Source organism: Miscanthus floridulus, chromosome 1 (assembly GCF_019320115.1).
Source record: "Miscanthus floridulus cultivar M001 chromosome 1, ASM1932011v1, whole genome shotgun sequence".
Classification (NCBI taxonomy): Eukaryota; Viridiplantae; Streptophyta; class Magnoliopsida; order Poales; family Poaceae; genus Miscanthus; species Miscanthus floridulus.
In genome coordinates, this window is record NC_089580.1 from 53609863 (window position 1) to 53633512 (window position 23650).

General features: G+C 45.2%; 3 pseudogenes; 2 read left to right on the top strand and 1 right to left on the bottom strand.

The window, feature by feature from the left end:
• The first annotated feature begins 4234 nt into the window (after positions 1-4234).
• LOC136483935 (probable potassium transporter 16) lies at positions 4235-8741 on the top strand (annotated as a pseudogene).
• Positions 8742-10384: 1643 nt separating this feature from the next.
• LOC136456902 (protein FAR1-RELATED SEQUENCE 5-like) lies at positions 10385-13940 on the top strand (annotated as a pseudogene).
• A 1571-nt stretch (positions 13941-15511) lies between these two features.
• Positions 15512-16768, bottom strand: LOC136456909 (uncharacterized; annotated as a pseudogene).
• Positions 16769-23650: the final 6882 nt, after the last annotated feature.

Below are 23650 nucleotides of genomic sequence, written 5' to 3' on the forward strand. Positions count from 1 at the left end.
CCTGAAGGAAGTCCTACCTACTTTTCAAAAGCGGAGACTTCCTGTTGGATGTGAACCACATATAGCATTTAGTTATCAACATGGCAACTCAGATTCTTGAACAAGTCTTAGGGGATTGACGCATCAATTGCTTTTAAATATCAATTTGATAATTAAGGACATTTTACATATCAAGTTTCCTGAGTGATTACTCCTGATTTTTCACTTAAATCGCCTCATCAGTTATATCTTCTGATTGGCACAAATGTTTTTGGTTACAAAGACTGGCTGCTGCCTGTACTTCCTGCATATATACTGCTCTCCTGGCTCAGGCTAATTGTAGCCATGAATATATGCTAAAACAAATACAAAGCAGTACTGACTATCTAGTGATGGCTTCCACAAGTCCACATACGGGGTGTTGACCAGTTGCTTGGATGACTCATCACCCATGCGATGCATACAATGCACGCCTAGCAAATGAATTAGACGCATCAAATTTGCAAAGCATATACTTCATCATCCACTAAGCTTTTTTCATGATTTTCACATTTTAGGAATACTTCGTCATTGAATGGTAGTCGTGACGACAGAGAAATGTAGACTAATATTCCCGCTAACTTCTCTGCATTTGAATGCATGGACATACTTCCAGAATGATTCATACGGACGTATGTATAGTCACATTTTGAATTTCCAACTGAGTATTTCTAGAGAATCTGTTAGATTTTTAAATGCGTGTCTTCCTAAGGTGTGGTATCATTATATATGAACACATATGAAATTTGTTAAGAATATATACACACCATTTCTCATGGACACACAAAAAAAAACATTTTAATCAGAACCTTATTCCTAATTAAGGTGTGTATATCATTATATATGAACACATGAAGTTTGTTAAGCATATATACACACCATTTCTCATGGACACACAAAACAAAAACATTGCAATCACAACCTTACTCGGTCACGGAGAAAGTTCAGCAAAGAAAAATACTAATATGTGGTGTTCATTTGGTGCAAGAAGTGACTAGACCAGGTCGTAACTGCCGGAAGAACCGTTCTGGGTTCTGAAAATTTCCTTGAAACTTTTGCCGCAGGACACATCATTTTCTGTAAATTAATTGACGGGTAGGATGCCATGGCTTGTTTGCTGCGCTTTGTCCTTGTGTGTGCTGCGTTTCCCCTCGTTTAACGAATCATTTGACAATATAAGCTATATATTTGTCGTCACTTTCAGGAACAGGAGGCCACGTTTTGAAAAAGCTCGGCATCTAATCTATCTAACAGTATTACCTGCAAAGAAAATTGCACGTCTAGAAAATTGCATCTAAGCTGTAGAAAGCAATGCAATCGTCAGAGCTCTGGCCCGAAAGTTTATGGCCCCGGTTTGGCTGGAGAGGCAGGGATCACGTGCTATCTAACCCATAAAGATTATGGCCCTGTTTGGTGCAGCTCTACTTCATTAGTTATTAAATTGTTTTTATGCTTCAGCTCTATAAGCTGCTCTACTAGTAGAGCTAAAGCTGTTTTCATGAATCTTTGACATAACAAATTCTTATGATAGAAAAATTGAAAAGAACATCTTAATGGCCTTATCTTTTTCCTCCTCTCTATTTTTTCTTCTTTATCCACTCAGTCCTTCAATTCACGATCTTCTTCCCCGATCTTCTTCTTCCACGACTGGTTCGTGCAAGCCCAGCGGCCACACCCTCACTGCCCCTGCGCCCACGCCCGGCGGCTCGCGCGAGCGCCTTGGCAGTCATGCCCATGCTCTAGCCCTTTGGCCATGCCCTCCCCGTGTCATGCCTGGGTCCCTACCAGAAGCAACAAATCTATAACACCAACGCATGCTAGGGCCCATGGTGCGAGATGGAGCTAGGAGAAGCTAGCCTTTTTAGCTTCATCTATCCACCATCCCTTCGGAGGGCACATTTTTAGGGGTTCTTCGGGTGGAGATGTTTCATTTTACCCTGCTTAGCACAAAACAGCTCCAAAGTCATCATCTACTCAGTGATACCAAATCTTGATCCCTGCTTACATGTCATGTCTGATACGAATCACACTCCACTCAGCGCTCACACATCCGCATCCTATCTGGTTCCGATACGAAGACCAGATCCACGTGTCTTCGTTCGATAGGAAGTCCCGGGAGAACTAGTCGTCCGCGTCCAATCACTGAAGTTCAATTCAAAAAAAATTATGACCCTATTGCAATGCATGGGCATATATCTAGCTTATATAAAAGGATCTCTCTCACACTTTTCTGTGTTTGTGTGGTTTAAAAAAACTATATGATGCTTGGTAGACAAGGATTCCGTTATTTAATTTTCATCTGACGGTTATAAAAAAACCACCTTTTATCTGACACAAATCTTGGTTAACAGAACGTGCACATAGTAATATATAGCATACGCATGCAAGCATGCAGCCAAGTAGCCGGAAGTTCACGTACGGCAACCACAGATAACATCTCCCAAAACACTAGATTACTTGCAGTTTGTTGAACGTAACCATGATCGCGTATATATATGGCTAGAAGGATGGAATACAATACAGTTGAGATCCAACACGTCTTATCGATCTGAAATCGTGGTGACATACAGATTGAATTAATCTTGGTCGACAGACATTGCGTACGCATGCATGCATGTAGCAGCCAATACAAGTGGTATTATATTAGCCAAAAGTCCAGGTACGGGGCCCAAAGATACTAGTAGTATCTCCCAAAACACTAGATTATTATACTTTTTTTTACAGTTTGTTGAACTCTGATCATGCGTCGTAGTGTATCAACATGTTCGCTAGTTAGTTTTTGGGCTGATAAGCTCGGCTGGTGCTGGTTTGTTGTGAGAGAAAAATACTATTGACTGACTGATAAGTCCTGGACTGAAACCAACAAACGAACCTGCTGTATATATGAAACGTCAGATCAGAGCTGTATTGACAACGATGGATATATATATGTATGTATATAATTGCTTGCTTGGAATGGGCCGAGAGGATCACAGACACGACGACCCTTCCATTTTGTATCACTCGGTCAGTCCGCCCCCATCGTAGAGACGTAGACACGCCACGTACGTCGCCTCAGGCGCCGTCATTGGCAGCGCAGCCGCGACTTCCGCGTACCCGTTTTAGATTGATCAGCGTGGATCGAGTCAAGGTTGACGACCACTGCAAGGCTCAGCAGACAGACTAAGTAACCTCTCATGGAAATGGAACCAGCTAGGACAGATGAAGATTAGTACACTAGTAGAGAAATGGGTTGTAGTCTCAGGTTGGAAACTGGCTTTAGTTCCGGTTTCCTAACCGGGACTACGAATTCGGGACTAAAGGTCCTGACCTTTAGTCCCGGGTCGTAGAGAGACCTCTCTTGCGATATGTGAGATTCGAACACAGGACCTCTTTCCTCGCACATAAACTCCTTACAAATTCAGCTGTACACCACATGTAACAGGGTCCTGGACACTCTCCTTTTGAATTGACCTGTGGGGTATCTTTAGTCCCAGGTGGGAGACCTTTAATCCGGGTTGGTGACACCAACCGGGACTAAAAGGCCACCCTTTAGTCCGGATTGGTATTACCAACCGGGACTAAAGGTCGAAGGACCTTTAGTCCGGGTTGGTAACACCAACCGGAACTAAAGGTGGCCAGCTGCGAAAGCATGCCAGGACAGGGGCCTTTAGTCCCTGTTGGTAGCTCCAACCGGGACTAATTCTTCCTTTACTCCCGGACACAAAAAAATATCGAGACTAAAGCTCAAAATCGAAGCGGATGAAAGATCATTTCTCTACTAGTGGTCAGTGTTTTCCTAAACGCTAAACGGTAAATAGTCGGTCACCTACCGTTTAGCCATTATTCGGGCAAAACGTAAACGGGATAAACGGGTGATTAAACGGAAACTGGTGCACCACCGTGTAGCGTTTACACGGTGTTTAAACATGACTAAACAACCGTTTAGGCGAACAGTGCTTGTGGTAGTACGCACGTACTAGCAAGATATATACAGTCTCGTAGTTACCAAGGCTGTCAAGGCACGTAACTACTGGTAGTAGCAGCAGCAGCAATTATATAAGTAAGTGGTTGGTTAAAAGGTCTCTTTTTTTCTATAGTTATTAACAGTTCCCAAGCTGCGACGACGTTGAAAACTGGGAGCAGGAGCTCCACATGCTAGACGATGGCTAGATAGGTCGGTTGGATGGATGGTTATAAAAGGCACCTCATAGCTAGTGACATGAGCAGCTGGGAATATTGAAGAAGCAAACAGCCAAATGCTGTACACGCACTGCTGCACAGCCGCAGCGTGAGGTGGTGATCGATCGAGCCGGCTGCCGCCAGCCTATAATTTCGAGGGAGGAGGAGGAGGAGGCTCTTCTTTCGCAGCAGAGGAAGCTAAGACGACACCGGCGGCCGGGAAGAAGATGGCACATCAGCATGCTGCTGCCGCCGGCGGCGGCCGGGGTGGTGGTAGCATGGAGATCGTCCCCTACAGCTACAGCAGCGGCCGCGACCTGGAGCTGGAGCTGCCGCCGTTTGACGTGAAGCGCCAGGACTCGCTCTACCGCGACGCCACCATGCCAGCGCACGCCGGCCACCACGGACAGGTACGCACCATGCATTTCAGCATGGCAGATCAGCTTGCCGCGCTGCTCACTGCTTCACCACCACACAATTTAGCTGGTACATATATACTCCATCGCGTACTAGCTAGATCCTGGAATTAATAAGAGCAGCAACTTGTTCTGCCGGCCTACGTACGTATAATCTGATGATTGCATGGGTACACTGACTACGCGTGTACAGGAGAGCTGGGTTCGGACGCTACGGCTGGCGTTCCAGTGCGTCGGCATCCTGTACGCCGACCTCGGCACGTCGCCGCTCTATGTGTACGCCAACACCTTCAAGGAGGGCGTCCACCACGAGGACGACGTCCTCGGCGTGTTGTCCATCATCATCTACAGCTTCATCCTCTTCACCATGATCAAGATTGTCTTCATCGCGCTCTACGCCAACGATGACGGTGACGGTACGTACGCGCAAGTGCAAACGGGCTTTGACATTAGATCCACCAGCTTTGATCAAGTCATCGCTCGATCGAGCCTGCATTAGTTGCAGTATCACCATCAAGCTAGACGTGTTCAATAGCCAGCTAGCTGCAGAGGAGAAAAACTTGCATAGCTTTGTGGTGGTAATAACTACTGCCGACATTGACACGTTTGATTGATCTGTCGATCCATCAGGTGGCACGTTTGCGCTCTACTCGCTGATCTCGCGGTACGCCAAGGTGTGCCTCATCCCAAACCAGCAGGCAGAAGATGAGCTCGTGTCAAGGTACAAGCACCGCGGCATGCCATCGGCGACGCTTCGGAGAGCCCAGTGGATGAAGAACCTGCTGGAGACGAGCAAGGCAGCAAAGATCTCACTCTTCTTCCTCACCATCCTTGCCACGGCGCTGGCCATCAGCGACTCCTATGCTAACCCCTCCGATATCAGGTACGTACGTACGTACGTACCATAGCTCATACATAAATAGATAGATGCATGCATGTATGCATGACATGCATGATCACTCTGTGTTCATGTGAAATATTGTTCGCCTGGCGCGTTTGGATGGGCCTGACATGATCACTCTTTGCATGTTTTAATGGTTCAGTACTTGCGGCTGTCAACGGACTCAAGTTGAGAGCACCTCATCTGACTACAGGTATAGTAATGCTGAAAGCCACGTATTATGTACGTATAATTGTAGAATGCATATATTTTGCTCGCATATATAATATAGTCTAGTGATGTTAGTATTATATGGAGTATTTGGAAGAGATGCGAAGGAAAATCAGGAGACAAGACATTGTGTCATTAATTGCGGCAAATATTAGTCACCCCTCTCTAAATACAGATATATACTCTGTAGCGGAGTCCATTGTGCACTTTGGACAATTTTGGGTGTCAACACTTTGCAAGGAAAACTCACGGATAGTACTGCACCGCAAGATACTAACTACTTAACTTGAAAGTTGACTAATTGAATAGGTCAATCAAACTAGTCCACATGATAACGTGTTCTGTTTTTCCTTAAGAAAAATTCTTATAGTATATTCAGAAAATTAAGGCCAAAAATATCCAGCATCATGCAGAGTTATTAATTAATTAATGTTTGACACATATGGTTACTTGTACAAACACAGATGCAATGGTATGGATCACAGTGGCCATTTTGGTGGTTTTCTTTTCGGTCCAGCGCTTTGGGACCGACAAAATTGGTTACACATTTGCACCGGTGGTTTTTGTGTGGCTTCTCCTCATCTCCGGCATCGGGATCTATAACACGGTCAAGTACGACATTAGCACATTGAAGGCTTTCAACGCCAAATATATCATTGACTATTTCCGAAGGAACAAAAAGAAAGGATGGGTCTCATTGGGTGAAATTCTTCTTTGTTTCACAGGTATGTATACATTTATGATGTCTTGTTGTAGTTTTGTTCATGCTAGCTACATTTGTTTATAAAGGTTTGCTGTGCTTCTTTGACAGGCACTGAAGCTCTTTTTGCTGATCTGGGATACTTCAGCATCAGATCTATACAGGTACACATGATTATTTAGATACTGTAAATAAAAAAGTAGAAACAGCTGTTCTGATCATTTCTTAAAGTAAAAAGAATAAAAATGACCTTGTGTGATGCTCCTGGTGGGGATGGGATTATATATATTTCTTTGCATGCAGTGTACATTAATTCTCTTACTATATCACTACTATGAAAATTAATGGATCAGTACTTAAACTTATGCAAGTTCTACCATACCCATTTAAGGAACCTTGTTTTTGTCTTCCAGCTAAGCTTCACCTTCGGCTTATTGCCTTCAGTGTTGCTCGCATATATTGGGCAAGCGGCGTACCTGAGGAAACACATGGACAGGCCTGAGATCATACCTAACGTTTTCTTCGAATCGATTCCAAGTATGTGACTACAAATAGTAGCTTCTGCTATTAGTTTCTTGATTATTCGGCCAACCAAAAAAGGAATATGTAATGGATATTGTCTTGTGTGATGCAGCATCTTTGTTTTGGCCAACTTTTGTCCTAGCTCTCATCACATCAGTCATTGGAAGCCAGGCTATGGTCTCGTGTGCCTTTGCAACCATGTCTCATTTACAGGCACTCAACTGTTTCCCAAGGGTTAAGATACTGCATACATCAAGGCGTTATTCAGGCCAGCTGTACAGCCCTGAAGTGAATATCTTCCTCTGCATTGCAGCTTGTGTTGTAACCATAAGCTTCAGGACAACTGGTTTCATAGCCAAAGCACATGGTAACAAGTCTAAACATTTTTTTTTGAAGCAAAAGTCTAAACATTTTCAGCACACAGAAATGGCTTCATTTTATACACATACACATCACTTACTATATATGTTTCTACCTGTACAAACAGAAATCTGTGTGGTCCTTGTCATGGTGATCACAACTCTCATTGATGACAATAGTGATGCTCCTCGTGTGGAAGGTAAACATCTGGTGGATAGCCATATTCTTCGCTGTCTTCATGTCCACAGAGTCCATCTACACAGCTGCAGTCCTGTATAAGTTCACCCATGGACCGTATGTGCCAGTGGCCATGTCGGCTGTTCTCATGTTCATCATGATTGTGTGGCACTACGTGCATGTCAAGCGGTACAAGTACGAGCTTGAGCACACTGTGTCACGAGACGAGGCAAAAGATCTGCTCGAGCGCAGTGACCTAAAGAGAGTTCCAGGCCTAGGGCTTTTCTACACTGAACTGGTGCAAGGCATACCACCTATTTTCCCTCACCTCATCGAGAAGATCCCTAGCATCCACTCGGTGATTGTCTTCATCACGGTGAAGAATTTGCCAGTACCCCATGTCGATGTCACGGAGCGCTTCCTCTTCCGCCAAGTGGAGCCCAAGGATTTCATGGTGTTCCGTTGTGTGGCAAGATATGGGTACCGTGACACGCTCGAAACGGCCGGTGATTTTGTTAAAATTCTAGTTGAGTACCTCCAGTACTATGTCAGGGACTTAAACCTCTATGGAGTTGGTGGTGATGAACCATTGAAGATTGTCTTCCATAGTGCTCGGGTGGACAGCTTTTCTTGGGAGAGGAAGCCCTCAGGACATGCAATCTATGCTGAGGAGATGCTTACACCGGCCCAATCCTTCTCGGAGCTCACAATGCATCCAGTCTCCATGAGCAGTAGATTGGCACATTTCCAGGTGATAGATTCATACAGCATGTGTTTTGTTTTTTTTAGAAATTAACAACCTTATTCTTCAAAATTTTATTTCCTCATTTGTTTGTGTGCTAATCTTATATTCTCTTTTCTGATAACAGACAGGGAAAATGAACCTGGAGGAGATGTTGAAGATTGAGGAGGATCAAAAGATCATCCAACGCGAGGTGGACAAAGGTGTTGTTTATATAATTGGGGAGAGTGAAGTAGTAGCCAAGCCTCATTCAAACTTGTTAAAGAAGATAATTGTGAACTACGTCTATAGCTTCCTAAGGAAAAACTCAAGGAATGGAGAGAAGATGCTATCCATTCCAAGAGGCCAACTACTAAAAGTTGGAATAACATATGAGATCTAGGTCGCACATGGAGTATATATATTTGACTACAACGATTCTTTTCCTTTCATGTTGATATGCGGTTGTAATATAAGAGCTCGCAACGTGCCTGTATGAAAGATCAATATATTTCAACGTGACAATTTTCCAAAGACATAATGTGAGCTAACTACTATTATCCCAAGAGCTCTTTTACAGTGGTTGGGGGTACTTCATGGTTCCTCTTGGTTCCTAAGCAAGTTATTAGCTCTAATTAATTTTAAGAGTGGAAGGTTAGTATTGTAATTGCGTCTCCCCCTCCCCCGCAACCCAGCAGCCCATGCACACCTCCCCCCTCCCCCCTCCCCGGCAACCCATCGCCCCTGAACCCACAGCGGAAGGACGCGACATGGGCCGCCGCCGCCTCTCCCTCGCACTAGCCCTAGCCGGCACCGCCTCGCCCTCGCCATCGCGCGGCGCTGCCGCCGACGGCCGGCCCTCGCCATCGCACGGCGCCCTAACCCACAAGCGGAAGGACACATCTTGCCGCCGCCTCACCCTCGCCATCATGCGGCGCCGCCGCCGGTGGCCTGCCCTCGCCCCCACTCGTCGCTTGCACCGAGCCTGTCGCTCCTCCCTTCCCCCCTCCCCCCCCCCCCCGCCTGGTGTGTGCGGCCCTTGGGGACGCTTTGCCCACGCCTAGCGCGTAGGGGACCCCGTGCCCCCGCCCGCACTGTCGTCGCAGCTTCCAAGGAGACGTGCTTAGCCCCCGCCGGTGGTCCCGTGCCCTCCGTCAACATCGCTCGCCACTAGATCCAATCGAGCTCCAATCGCAGAAGGCCAAGGTTCCCCTCCTATGCAGTTGTTTTGCATTTGATTTATCTCATATATTCAACTCAGGAACGCAGCAATGCATTTGTGCAGTTCCCTAATTGTAACACATCTAAAAAATATTAAGAATGGACCACATAATTATTTTTCACTATTTCCGGTGTATGATCCAGGCACTTAATATAACAATATTTTGTCAATGTAGACTTGATGCTCGCCTAGCTAGCGCATTAGAATGTATGCTTTTTTTAGCGATCCCCGAGATGATCTCACACGGTTTTGATGGTCTGGGCTGGTACCTTTAGCTTTGTAATGGAATTTCTTGTACCTTTAGGTGTTACTGCATAGCGATATGATGCTAACTTTCACACATCTTTACCAAAAGCATGGTCAGTTACAAAAATGACAAAAATAGATGGCTAGTCAAAGTTGGCACATTAAGCAAGATCCTTAATATCTTTCCTGTTATCTTTCATCCATGTTATCTAGTGTTTGTAATAAATTATTGAAGAGTACGCTCTCACATAACTCCTACATTAGGGATGTTATCAACCTTCTGTATTTCTGTGCTACTAAAATAAACGAAATCAGTACTATTGCTTATTCAGTTGTGTTTTGCTTTAGGGTAGAAGCCAGGATACTAATAAATTTCTATCTTGTTGGGTTGGACGGCTGCTTGTAAAAGCAGCAGTTGTTGGCTGTGAGCACAGTGAGTCTGTGAGAGAAAGAGCAGCTGCAGCCGCTGCAAGAATGAACTACCGAACAACCTAGAATGTGACAATGCCAATCTGGAAAATGCTAGCTGCCAAAACTGCTTGTTAGGTGTACCTTGTATGGATTAGCAGAAATCAACCTAGAATGTGACAGATTAGCAACTTTCTGTCAATCGTGTAGGTACCTAATGAAAATTCCAGTAATTCCAAAGCAGGTTGATTGTTCTGTTCGTGGAAATTTACCATTTTTAGAGGTAGATACATTTCAGTTCACACTGCTAGAGCTAGGAGGGTCTAATTTGTTCCGTGGAATTTTAATTTGTTTAATGTTGTTGATGGATACAGGAGGAAATGCCGGATCTTGAGTCTTTGCTGGAGTATAATGAAATTGTTAGGAAGATGTTTGCTAATGAAGAAGAAGGATTTCAGTTCTATAACAACTATGGTTTTGAGAAAGGATTTAGTGTGAGGAGAAGCTATTGTGAGTGGGACAATGGCCACAATGAGATGACTCTTTGGAAGTTCGTTTGCAGTCGTCAAGGTTTCCGTGAAGAGAAGCAGCTGAAGAGGGCGATTAAGAAGCGGAAGCCGCGGAATATTACCCGTGTTGGATGCCTTGCTAAATTTATGATTGCACAAGATCAGATCACAGGGCAGTGGTATGTGAAGGATTTCATCGATGAACACAACCATCCGATGGCGCCAGCAGAGCTTACTTGTCTACTACGTTCACATAGAAAAATTAGCGATGAGCAGAAAGCTGAGATTGTGGAGATGGAGAGTTCTGGGATCCGCAAACACAAGATAATGGATATTTTAGAAATGCAGTATGGTAGATATGATAAGGTTGGGTGTACAACAAGGGACTTGTATAATTTCTGTCACGCTATAAGGCGGAGACAATTGCTACCGGTGATCCTCAAACAGTCATCAGTTACCTGACGGAACTTCAGCGCAGAGATCCTAATTTCTTTTTCAAGTACATGGTTGATGGGAAGGACACCTGAAGGGACTATTCTGGTGTGATAGTCAATATCTGCTTGATTATGAAGCATTTGGTGATGTCATTGTATTTGATAGCACCTACAAAACTAATTGGTACAACCTACCCCTTGTTCCTTTTGTTGGGGTGAATCACCATCGAAGCACAATTATTTTTGGATGTGGAATTATTTCTCATGAGAATATTGAGTCATATGTGTGGTTGCTGAGTACATTTTTCGAGGCCTTGATTCAGAAGCATCCGGTCTCCGTGGTCACTGATGAAGACCTTGTTGTGCAGAGAGCAATCAGGCTGGTGTGGCCGAATTCATCACATAGGCTCTGCATATGGCATATTGAGCAGAACATTGTGCGTAATCTTAAGGATGATGTTGTCAAGGATGAATTTAGGAGTTTCATTTATGATTGTTGGTCCATAGAAGAGACCGAGAGAAAATGGCAGGAATTTTTGGACAAGCATAAGGTTACAAATAAGGAGTCATGGTTGTATCAAATGTATGATATGAAGGAAATCTAGTGTGCTTCGTATCATGCTGGTAAGCACTACTTAGGACTGAGGAGCAACCAGCGGAGTGAGAGCCTAAACTCTAGGCTTCATATGCGTCTAGATCGTAAAATGACACTGCTTGACATGGTAAAGCACGTGGAGCACTACCTTTTAGGGCTGCGCACAAATGAGGCAAAGTTGGACACTGATGCATTGCAATCTGAGGCATGCATAGAACCAGATGCTTCAATTATTGAGATAGAAGCCATGAAATCGTTCACTCCAATAGTTTTCACCACAGTGCAGTTCAGCATAAAGGCAGCCAAGAAGTGTTTTTCGATTGACATTCTAGATGGCGATAATATGAGTGAGTATATTGTTGGCAGGAAGGATAAAGGAGACATGATGTACTATGTCAAATGTCAATTTTGTGATGAAGGCAATCTGAAGGGAATTTCTTGTTCTTGTGGTAAGTTACAATCAATTGTAACCCCTGCTCACACATCTTCTTTGTATTGGGCGATCTGGATGAAGACAAGCTTCCAGACTGTTGTGTTTTGAAAAGATGGACAATGGGGGCGAAGAGTGCATTTCCTCCAAAAAGGAAGAGCACCATGTATGACTATTCCAAAAGCCTACAGAGGTACCGTGAGCTACGCAATATCAGTCACGCTGCAGCCTTCGCAGCATCTTGTTCACTTGAATCATATGAGTGGCTAAAACACGTTCTGCAGGATGAAGCTGCTATGAACCTACCAAATGAAGGAGATAACAGAGGCAAGAGGTATGGTTCGGTGCTACCACAAGACCCGGATGTTGATTCTATAGCGTTAAGTAATGTGCTAGATCCCTTGCATGTGCCTGGAAGAGGGGCCCTGAAGAAAAATTTGAAGTCAATTTCAAATACAAAGAAATCTAAGGTCAAATGTAGCCTGTGTAAGGATAAGGGTCACAATCGGCGAACATGCTCCATGAGAAAAGAGGTAGTTCATCTAAGTTGAAAACAGGCCATCTGCGAGGCATGTGTAGTTATGACTGATGTTTGTCCTCTTCATTTGTAGGAATTAAAGCTCCCTAAAGATGTGCTTGATATATGATTTGCCAATGATGAGTTTGTTATTGCCTATTGTTTATAGGTACGCTGGTGAATAACTTATGATTTTCCATCATCTTTGCAAATTGACATGCTATCAATTGACCTGTTACTAGAAATATGTTCTTGTTGTCACGTATACTGTCGGTCTCAAAAGGTTTAATTGCTAAGGCATTGGTATCATTTTTTAGTTGAAATCTTGTCAATTGGGCCTTGTGGTTAAGGGTTTGGATAGGTTATTCTAGATGATATTAATTGACTTGTTGCTAGAAACATGTTCTTGATGTTACATAAACTGTAAGTCTCAAGACATTGGTATCATGGTACGATTAATTTGACAACTAGAGTAGGAAATTGGGATTTTGCAAGGCAGAAGCATCAAGCATGATTGATGAACCAAACAAAATTTGTTTAGCCAAGATTTGAGGCTTATTGCTTGTAGATAACAAACACTCTTTTCTGGTCAGTTTTATTAGGAACTATACTAAATTGGTGTAAACACTACTAACACACATAACCTCTAGACAAGTTTGTTGATGTAGCTAATTAATCAGCGCGGTCCACTTTTAGCTGATGTTTCAGGGACATTCATCAGCGCCTTGAATTTGCCTACCTATGTAAAGTTGTCACTTGTGCCCAGGATTTTCATGCACTTCTTGCAAGTGTGGACGTTTCAATAGTCATTACCCCTTATATTGTACTAATACACATTGCATATTGAAGTCACTGTGTTTGTCAATTTCTTACACTGTTTTGACATCCGATTTGTGTGTCACTAATGGATTCATGATTTGCATGTTCTGTCCCCCACTTGCAGGTTGGCGAGTCTGTTGTGGAGATTGACCGTCGTGTCCCTCTAGTGGTCAAGGAAGCCCCAACCCTTGCCCGCTCAGCTGCAAAGGAGGTCCGTCAGGCCGGCCTGGTGGGCACGGCTACTGGCCTCACCAAGTCAGCCATTGCCCATGCGGAGCCAAAGGCCCAGGAGCTCTACACCCGTTATGAGCCCGTGGCAGAGCGCCGTGCAGCTGAGGCTTGGGTGGCCCTGAACCGCCTCCCGCTGGTGCCTTCAGTCACCAGGGCTGTCCTCCCCACGGCCGCGCAGCTCTTAGCCAGGTACAATTCAGCGGTGCGTGACGGTGCCAAGCGTGGGAACACCGTGGCCACCTATCTCCCGCTTGTGCCCACTGAGCGGCTCGCCCGGGTGTTCTCATACCCCATGGCTGACGTTGCCCCAGCACCAGAGATGCGGCCTATCCCCTCCCAGTAGAAGATGAAATGGAATGGAAACTACATAATCAATTATATCTAGTATAAACTGAGATGTGGTGTAGCAAGTATTACTGTGTGATGTCTTTGTGTATCCTATGGTGAACTAGAGCTTGCTTGCGTGGTTTAGTGTGGTGGCATTGCTTCTTGTTGCAACTAATGAGCCTACACAAGTTTATCTTACATTAATGAGTATTTATTAAAATTCTATAGCATTGTTGATGTTTGTGCTTTGCCATCAGTTTTTAGATCTGGCTCTGACATTGGGGGTGCACTTGGTTCATTACTCTCAAAAAGTGTTTCTGCAATTTGAGTACCCAATGTGTATGTGCCTCTCTGTTGGTGTGTAACCTAGGACTGACAGAGACTGACTAAATGAAGAGCTTGTTTGGTTGGGTTCGGGTTCAAAAACCTGCTTAGCAAAAACCATGGCAAGCCAAAATTAGGGCTGACCAAAATGAGGGCAAAAAATCAAGGCATATTTTTATTGCCAAAATATGATAGCCATATCCTTTTCCCTCTTGTGAGCTTTAAAAAGTTTAAGAAACTTACCATGGTTTTGGCCATAAAAATTGTTGTAGCAGTTTTTTGGTACTAAACCAATTGATAGCCAAAAATTCTAGTTTCTAGTATGCTCTGATTTTGGCTTGGCAAATTTTGGTTGGGAGCAAATTTTGGAACCCAACCAGACAGCCCAAAATTTGTAGGAAGTTTTCGCCGCTATATAATTGAATTGTGGACACCAATTGATAGCCTTATTATTATGGGAATTTCTTTGAAGATGGTGGACCTAAGTTGTGTACTTCATGTAGACATGTAGTCATCTTCTATATAATGCATTTTTCTCAACGATTTACAAGCTGCAGCAGGAAATTGATGCTCATGGTATCCATCTGAAGTTCTGAAGAACATAGTTCCACCGGTACTTAATATCAACTAGTAACACATTCTGAAATATTTACCGCAATGTCCATCTTTTGGCGAAGCTTTCTCCTTACACAGCATGTATAACAGCAGCAGGACAATATTAGGGAGTATGCCATAATGTCATTGCAAGCCTCTCCAGAAGCTGAAAACAACACAGAAATACCGTGTAAAGAAGGCTGCGTGGTGTGCACAGAGTGAACTGTTCTTTCCCGTTTTACATCAAGGCAATGGTCAATGACATGTATACAGATCTCATATCACTCGCAACCCACACAATTCACAGATCAGATTGATGTTAATCGTCATCATCATCAAACGATTTTGCACTATCTCCTTTGGATTCACCGTAGTTTGAATGTCACTCATCGTCATTCTTCCAGCTACAGAGCAACACATAACCATGACAGAATAGCAGCAAGCTGTAGCATTGCACGGCTCATTAGCTTCCTCAAGATTGTAACACACACAGAGTTCTAACACATGCATCTTAAATTAATATATAATCAAACTTCCAACCTAACTTTAAAAAAAGATGTAACACACTGAGTCTAGCTTCGAACCAAAACACAATGCAACCTAAAAAGACGAAGCACAGAGGAACTGTTGCCTTGTTCTTCTTCCTCGGAGTATGGACAGCACGTTTCTTCATGGCATGGGACTGTCACCTTGTTTTTCTTCATCATAGTAGCCTTGTTCTTCTTCCTCATTGTAGTCTGTTTCCATGTCCGACATGTCCTGCATTAAGTTCATTTCATGTTATACATATATAGTTTTATGAAGTAGTTTTTTTTGTGGAGAGGAACAAATACTCACGTCGTGCAAATCGTCGTTACATCCTTTCACTAGGTACAAATGACAAATTTTAGTCCCCTCTTTTTCATGAGCAAGCACCAATTCATTTACCTCTTCTTGTCCGTCAATCTATACTAACCCAGTTGATGGCTAACTCCCAGGAGCAGGATTGAGGTAGTACAACTGTCCGTCTCATCTATATCCAAAAGGTTTCAAAGCCCCCAACATCGTGACAAACTCAACAGTAGTGGCTAGTTTTGTAATTGTAAATTGACCTAATTCTTCTCGACTGTCGTAGTACTTCTTTAGATCCGAATAAAGTTCGTTCACTGAGTGAAGGATAAATCGCATTACAACATCCTGCACGTATAGATTAGACAAATAAGGACAATTTGGCAGCACGGAGTTCTTACACGGAAACTATACAAAAATTTCATATACCGGGCCACACTCGTTGTCCAATAATATATGCATGTATTTCCGTGGTATGTAGATTCCATGTTGTACCTGAAAGTGCAAAGATTCGAGGCGTTCAAATGGCTAGCTATGTAATGCAAAATATGAAATACTAGCGTATTGTAGTTACCTCTACATTCATGTTGGCACGGACCTCCTCTTCTTGGATCAAGGACTGGCCCTCCTCTTGTTCGATCAAGGACTGAATCATTGACTTCAATTTTGAGCGCTCATTATCCAACTCCTTATCCATTTGTTCCCCTGCCTGCTTAATCATGGAGTCAACGTTAGCTTGCTCTTTCTTTATGTTGGCATCATTTTCTTCAAGGACCTTTGATAAGGATTGATTTAAGACAGCGCGTTCCTGCTTCATCTTCTCGGCAAAGGCCGCAGCTGATCATGTAATGCTTGCTTCAGCAGGCAACCCAGTGCAACCTCCATTCTCACAGCAACGTCATTCTGCTCAATGGTTGACCCTTCGTTCAGCAGTTTTCGCTGAGAAATTATGTACCGCTCATTTTGTTGTCGCACTTGTTTTGTTCTGATGTCAGCACCGGAACAGTCAAGCTATAACTTCAATTTCATATCCTCGAAGTTCGCCTTTAGTTTGGTAGCCATCTCGTCCCACTCCTTGAGGTGGTTTGTAAGATCCATGGTACCTGAAGTTTGACGTAGCAGTTTCGTAAATCATAAACAAATAAAAAATGGTACCTGAAAACATATTTGTATCATGGTCATATTCTTACAAATTTTGTTTAAACTTTTAAATACAGCATTTGAACTGCATTTATAATTTTTTAAAACCTATTATGTAATAATAACTCCACCCTTTGCAGGTCATAAATGCCTATGTTGATTTTAGCAACGTGGAGACTGAAGAGGCATCATTCATAACAACTTTCCAAGCTTGGAAGTTGGCTACAGATAATCTGGGTGACCAACGCCTGACATTTAAGAAGTTAATTGGCGACAAATGTGATTGAAGGCATTTGGTATGTAATACTGATTTTGTTTGGACACTTTTACTTGACATTTGCATTCAGGATAATATCCGTATTTATTTGTCAAAGTTTTGTCAATTAGGATGGTTTACTGTATTTCTGGTAATCTCTATTGCAATTATTGTTTTCAGCTTTTTGTGCTTATGCATATAAACAAAAACCACTAGGCTGTCCTAGTGCTAAATTTTATAAAGAAAGAGGTATAGCTACTTAACTCCTTAGCCTCAACCCAACATGAAAATCAAGAGAAGGCATTGGTAAGTATAACGTAACACGTACCACCTATTCAATTACAATTACACTTCGATCAAATTTAACATCTATCTCACCATCCACTAGGTGGAAAGCATACAAGAATGCATTGATTCTTTGGGCAACGATGGTTGGTTAACTTGCGCGTCTGGAAACGAATTCCTTATCATAACATACCACAACAAACAGACGGGTACTCCTTTTCCCTTTTCTACATTAATGTTCTACTTCAATTACTAATTCTCATGTTCGTTGTAGTCATTCATGCGGGGGGTTCATAATATTTTATATGCTGGCATGGGATAGAGAAAAAATGGCCAATCATTTCACAGACGTGAGTCTTACAATCCTTGTTAATTCCAAATATCTACAAACTCATTCAATAATTGTTATATGACAGTGTACTATTTTCACTTGTATAGACACAAATGCAAGGATTTAAACGAAGAATATGCACGAGGTTGCTCCTTTCTGATCGCAACACGAGACGATAACAATCATAACAAAATCCTATCACGGTCGAAACTTTTAATTCATATTAAAAATGATCCAGTTGCATCAACTTATACCAGACTGTACAAAATATGATGGGTCTAACATTTTTCTTGATGATTCTTAGGAGGAAGAGTACTATGCAAACAATCCAGATGAACAACGCCAGCACGAACAGACTGAAAATTCAAGCAATGTTCAAATAATAGAGACTAAAACTCCAAACCCTGAGGCCAGCACGAAAAATGGGAAAGGAACGAAAGGAATAGGATCTGAAAAAGGAACATGAGCTCAAAATAGGAAAAGAGGATGACCGCCAACGAAATTAGTTGTCAATACTCCTACGGTCGTAGATGAATTTAGTAGCGAATCTATCGCTAAACGAGTTCAAAGGGCCAAGCATCTAGGGAAACAGTAGACCAGCCATTTTAGGCCTTTTTAGAACTAATGTGTTGTCTATTTAGTAAGCTATATTTGATCTTTAGTTTGTCCAGATGGCTAGAACGATGTGTGTTCAGACCTAAACGATGTGTTGAACTAAATTCATGTGTGTTCAGGCGCAAATACTTAGTCAAACATTTTCTTTAGCAATTCATGTGTGAAACTACTAGCGAGTAAAGAGTTCAAACTTACATTGTGTTTAGTTGTCTAATAATTTTTTTCTCCAGCAGTTGTCTGATAAAATATCATGCTAGTTTGGATACAATTTGGACCTGCGGACATGGAACAATTTGGATGTCACCTCTAACACATCAAGTAGATAGCATTTTCTATGAATTTTACTGATATTATTAAGGAAACAATCACAGAGACATTAACCAAATATGCACAATTAAAGAAGAAACTAATTGTCTCATGTTTCTTTCTGAAAACAAAACTGAACACGAAATGTGTCCCTCATACAAGCATGCAATACTACTAACAGGGAAATAACAACATCTAGGCATCATAGTAAAACTAGTCTTCTAAATGAAGTACTAAATCAGCAAATGCCATATAGTCTTCTTATCGGTGCAGAAAGTGACCAACTAGTGAATATTTGTAGTTTTGTTGTACGTTGTGATCGGAGGTGGCCTAGCACTCAATGACACATGATTTATACTGGTTCGAGCAACGTGCCCTACGTCTAGTTGGGGTCGGTCGGTGACTTTATTCCTGAGCGCAGGTGCTCGAAGTTTGCAGTGGGGCTACAGACGGGAAGGAGAAAGAGGGGGTGTACAGGAGGTCCGGTCGGCTCCGGTCGGAAGGGCCTAGAGTGACAGGAACTTCACTATGAGCTAAGTGTTCAAGCGGGTGCTTGAGGTCCAAACCTGGTGGTTCTATGGTTGTGAGCTATCGATCTAAGGAACTCTGACCTACTGGATCGGTCTCCCTTTGTTGGAGGAAGCGCACCACCTTTTATGGATGAAGGGGGTGGCTTTACAAGTGAGAGGGTGAGGGTACGTATGCTGCCGAGCCTTGTTGCCCATGCCTACCAAGCCTTGTTGGCCACACCAGTGGGTACAAGATAGTGGTAGGCGCCTACAACACTGTTGTTGTCGCTGTAGAATGTCAGATGCACACGGGAGGTCGTGCTGCCTTTTTCAAGGATGGTGGACGTTGGTACCTACAAATATTGTTTGATGCCTAGAGTCATGTGAGGAGTCTCGCTATGTTCACCCGGTACGGTAAATCCTGGTGCCCATACAGCTATCGATGTCCAGAGACACGCGGGGGCCTTACCGTATGGGAGTTTTAGCGGCCCCTACAATAATGTTTGTGTCAGGGTGGCTGCAGAGTACTGTTCCGTGCAGGCTGTGGTCCTTGGTACAGTGGTTTTGACTTGTGAGCCTTGCCTTGCCTTTCTCTGCACGTCATCTGGTTCCTACCAAACGGGCGTCCTCGGTCGGATGACTCCAGTCGGCTCTGAGTGCACCGGTCGGAGAAGAGCGGTGAGCAGGGTTCCTACGAGCCCCGGTCGGAGGGACGTAGGGTCAAAGTCAGAAGTAGCGCTTTGGGCTAGGCCTTCGGATCAGAGAGGGCGTCCGCAGGCGGCTGGAGGCCGAAGCGAGTGCTTCGATCAGAGTGGTGGGCCCAAGGGGTCGACGAGCGGGCGCCGCTCCTTTCGGTCTAGACCTTCGAGTTGGTGACTGGGCCATCCTTCCGGCCTATTGTATTTAGACTCTTGGGCCGAGCCTTGGCGCGGAAGCCGGTCCCTGAGGGACCCCGGGTTTATGAACCCGACAGAAGCCCATGAGCCCCCGGGCGATTCAGGTCGAATCGTTTGGGGGATTTTTGTCTTGCCGATAGGTGCACGCGAGCGCACCCGTGGGTGTAGCCCCTGAGCCCCCAGGTGGTTCGAGCAGAACCGTTTGCGGGGTGTTGTTCTGGTGGGCGTGTGTGTGTGTTTTTAGTCTGAGACATAATTTTGTTGCCCGAGGCGTCGTTGTGCAGCCGAGGCAGTTTTTTAGTTTGTTTTGAGAGATTGGGTGAGAGGGAGCTTGTGGATCCCGGCGTCGATGTGCGCCATGGGATCGAGCGAGGGAGTCAGTCAAGGGTTTTGGACGAGACAGAGCTCACTGATCCTAGTGTTGATGCGCGCCGTGGGATTGGGTGAGGCAGTTAGTTTCAGATGAGACAGAGCTCACTGGTCCTATCGTAGCTGCATGCCATGGGATCAGATGAGGGAGTTAGTTTGGTCATGAGAGAGCTCACTGATCCTGGCATCAATGCGCGCCGTGGGATTGGGTTAGGGAGTTAGTTTGGACAAACCCTAGCATCGGTGCACACCGTGGTTTCTAAATAGTTAGTTTAGGGGTCGGACGAGACCGAGACTGTGGGTCCTGGCGTCGGTGCGCGCCGTGGGACCGAGCGGGTCAGAGTCATGGATCCCGGCCTCGGTGCAGCCTGGGCAGCCGAGGTAGTTAGTTTAGTTAGTTTTCACATGAGTTCAGAGTCACGGTCCCTCGATTTTTGGAGCATAGTCGAAGTGAAGCCGTTACGCGAGTTCGGAGTCGTGGTCCTTGGAGTTTTGGAGCGCAGTCGAAGCGTAGTTAGTTAGTTAAAGATCAGACGAGGCGGTGCTCGTGGATCCTGGCGTCGGTGCGTGCCATGGGATCAGGCGAGTCGGAGTCATGGATCTAGCGAGTTTGAGGTCGCTTCCTTGGCATTTGTCTTGAACCCTCGAGCCCTATCGGGCCTTCGTGGGGGTCGATGTGAGTTATGTGCGTTACCCCATCCAGTTCCTCACAACTGGAGGGGCTAAGTTTCGTCACTTGTCCCGATCGCTCGGGCTCGAAGACTAGCTCGGTGAGTTCGCTAACAAGTGTGATCGAGCTGAATCTAGGTCCGTAGTTCATGACGGGGTCGGCATAGCCCTCTTATGATATTCCACTACTCCTTTACCTGCAACCCGGCAGATGCCTAGGTCATTTTGGAGACTGACCCATGTGGCCTAACGGCCTCCCCTCGATGGAGATTCTGTGGGCCTGGCAAGAGGTTCAGGATCGAATGAGAAGGTTGAGATGACCTGGTCTGCCGGACCGGGCGAGGGCCGCACGATGCTCATCTACGGTTTTCTCCCCTGGCTCTATTGGTTACTCATGTCGAATGAGGCAACCGCTGCTTCATGATGCAACACGAAGCGTTGTGATGCCTTTTGCTGCACGTGCGATGCTTAGTTCCTGAGCCCCTGGGTGGTTCAGGGCCCGAATCATCCAGAAGGCATGGCCGTATGGAATGAGATGCGCGTATGGATGTATGAAAAGATTTATAAGGAAATAGAGGGGTTCAGTACTGCTCACCTTGTTGGCTTAAGTGACGAGGTTCGGAGAGCTTCAGTCGAAAAAGTTCGACCGGGACCTACGCTTGTCAATCGTGGGTGAGCCCTTGTGTGAACAGTTTTTGTATTAATGAACACATGCCCACCTTGATGGCCTGAGTGATGGGGTTTTAGAAAGCTTTGGTCGGAAATGTCCGACCGGAACCTTGACGACCTAAGTGATGGGGTTCGGAGAGCTCTAGTCGGAAATGTTCGCCCGGGACCCATGCTTGTCGTTCATGATGAAGTCAGCATGGCCTACATGGGGCACCCCTTCGCTTCCTTACCTATCATTCGGTGTCTATCCTGAGTGATTCGATCGACTCAGGGGGTCGGATGGTTTCTTCCGATGGAAGATTTCGCTTTGGGTTCTTCTAGGTCTGGCCTAGGGAAGCGGGGAGCCACCCACATGTGGTGGCGCTTTGGTTCCTGTGCCCATCGTGTGGTAGTGGTTGATCGTGCGGTAGTGGTGGGCCAAGGCCAGGCCACGTCCCTTCTGATTAGGAGCCATTCCATTGGGCAAAGCACATCTCATCGGTCAGGGCACGTCTTATCTGCATTAAATGGAAAAGAGAGAAATTCTCACTCTATCGTTCCGGCTTCCCCGATCGGCGCATCCTTCCCTAACCGTTGTTCCCTTTTCCTTAAGTAGGAGAAGGGAGAGGGTTTTCGTTCTGTTCTTTTGCTTGTTCTTCATCTACCACCGCCTTCTCTCTTCCTTTTTTGCCATGAGCATTCCTGAGAGCCACGGAGGTTTCTAGGGGAGAAAACAAGGGAGAAGAGAGGAACTCACCAAAATGTCAGACTGGAGGTCGTCCACCATGAGGACGTCGGTGATAGAGGCTTTCATCATGAAGGGGTTTCTGTCGCCGTAGGAGGTGGTGCACTGGAGGGTCCCTAGGAGGGAGGAGTTCCCGCAACCTCATCCCGATGAGATGGTTTCTTTCCTTACCTTTCATGAGCGCGGATTAGGATACCCCACGCACTGGTTCCTGCGTGGGCTCCTCAACGAGTGGGGTCTGGAGCTATAGCACCGCAATCCAACGAGGGTGCTGCACATCGCTGGTTTCATCACCATCTACGAGGCTTTCCTTGGGATGGAGCCGCATGTGGATCCTTCTGGCTTTTCTTCTCTGGGAGAGCTATGACGATAGGGAATTCGGCCAAGACCACACCGGTGGGGGGGTTCGCCCTATAGAGGAAGCCAAGCACAGGAGGCTCGTATCCCATGTACACCCCATGTGACTCCAACCGGGGGTGGCATGGGGAGTGGTTTTACATTTAGAATCCGGCAGAGGCGCCATTTCTGGCGTTCACCGGTGGGCGGCCGGTGAAGCAAAAAAGTTGGTCATGGGGTTGCGCCCGCATGGAGAGGCACAAGGTGGAGGTAATCGAGGAGGAGCTCCAAAAGCTCATAAGGAGCGGCCTTGACGGGGTGCTGGTGTTCCACACCCTCTTCCGCCGCCAGATTGCGCCGTTGGCGGAGAGGATACGGCCGATGTGGATGTACGGTGGCCGGTCGAACCCAGACCATGTGTCGCCGGAGGACCTGCTAGACGACGAGGTCTGGAGTTGCCTTAGTCGGGTGCTGCAGTTGAGGTCCAAGGATACGGTTGTGGGGAAACCCATACCGTTCAATGCCTCGGTCGTAACCAACCTGGTATGATCCCTTATTCTGTTCATGTTTCTTCCTCTGCTTTTGTTGTTTCTTGAACCTAGGCCATCCGTTCTGTAGGGGCTTGAAAGGTACAAGTCCCAGCCGCACCTTCCTAAGGGACCAAAGGTAGGGCCCGGCAGGCTGCCCAAAAGGAGGCGACAGACACCCGAAAGAAGAAGAGAACCAGGGAGGTTCAGTGGAAGCAGGAGAGGAAGAAGGAGGTCGCCCGGCACGTGAGGGCTGGGGAACGTAGGAGCGACATCGAGTCAGAACTCACATCGGATGATCCTACGGACTTGGATGACATGGTCTTCTCCGATGAGGAGGAGAGTCAT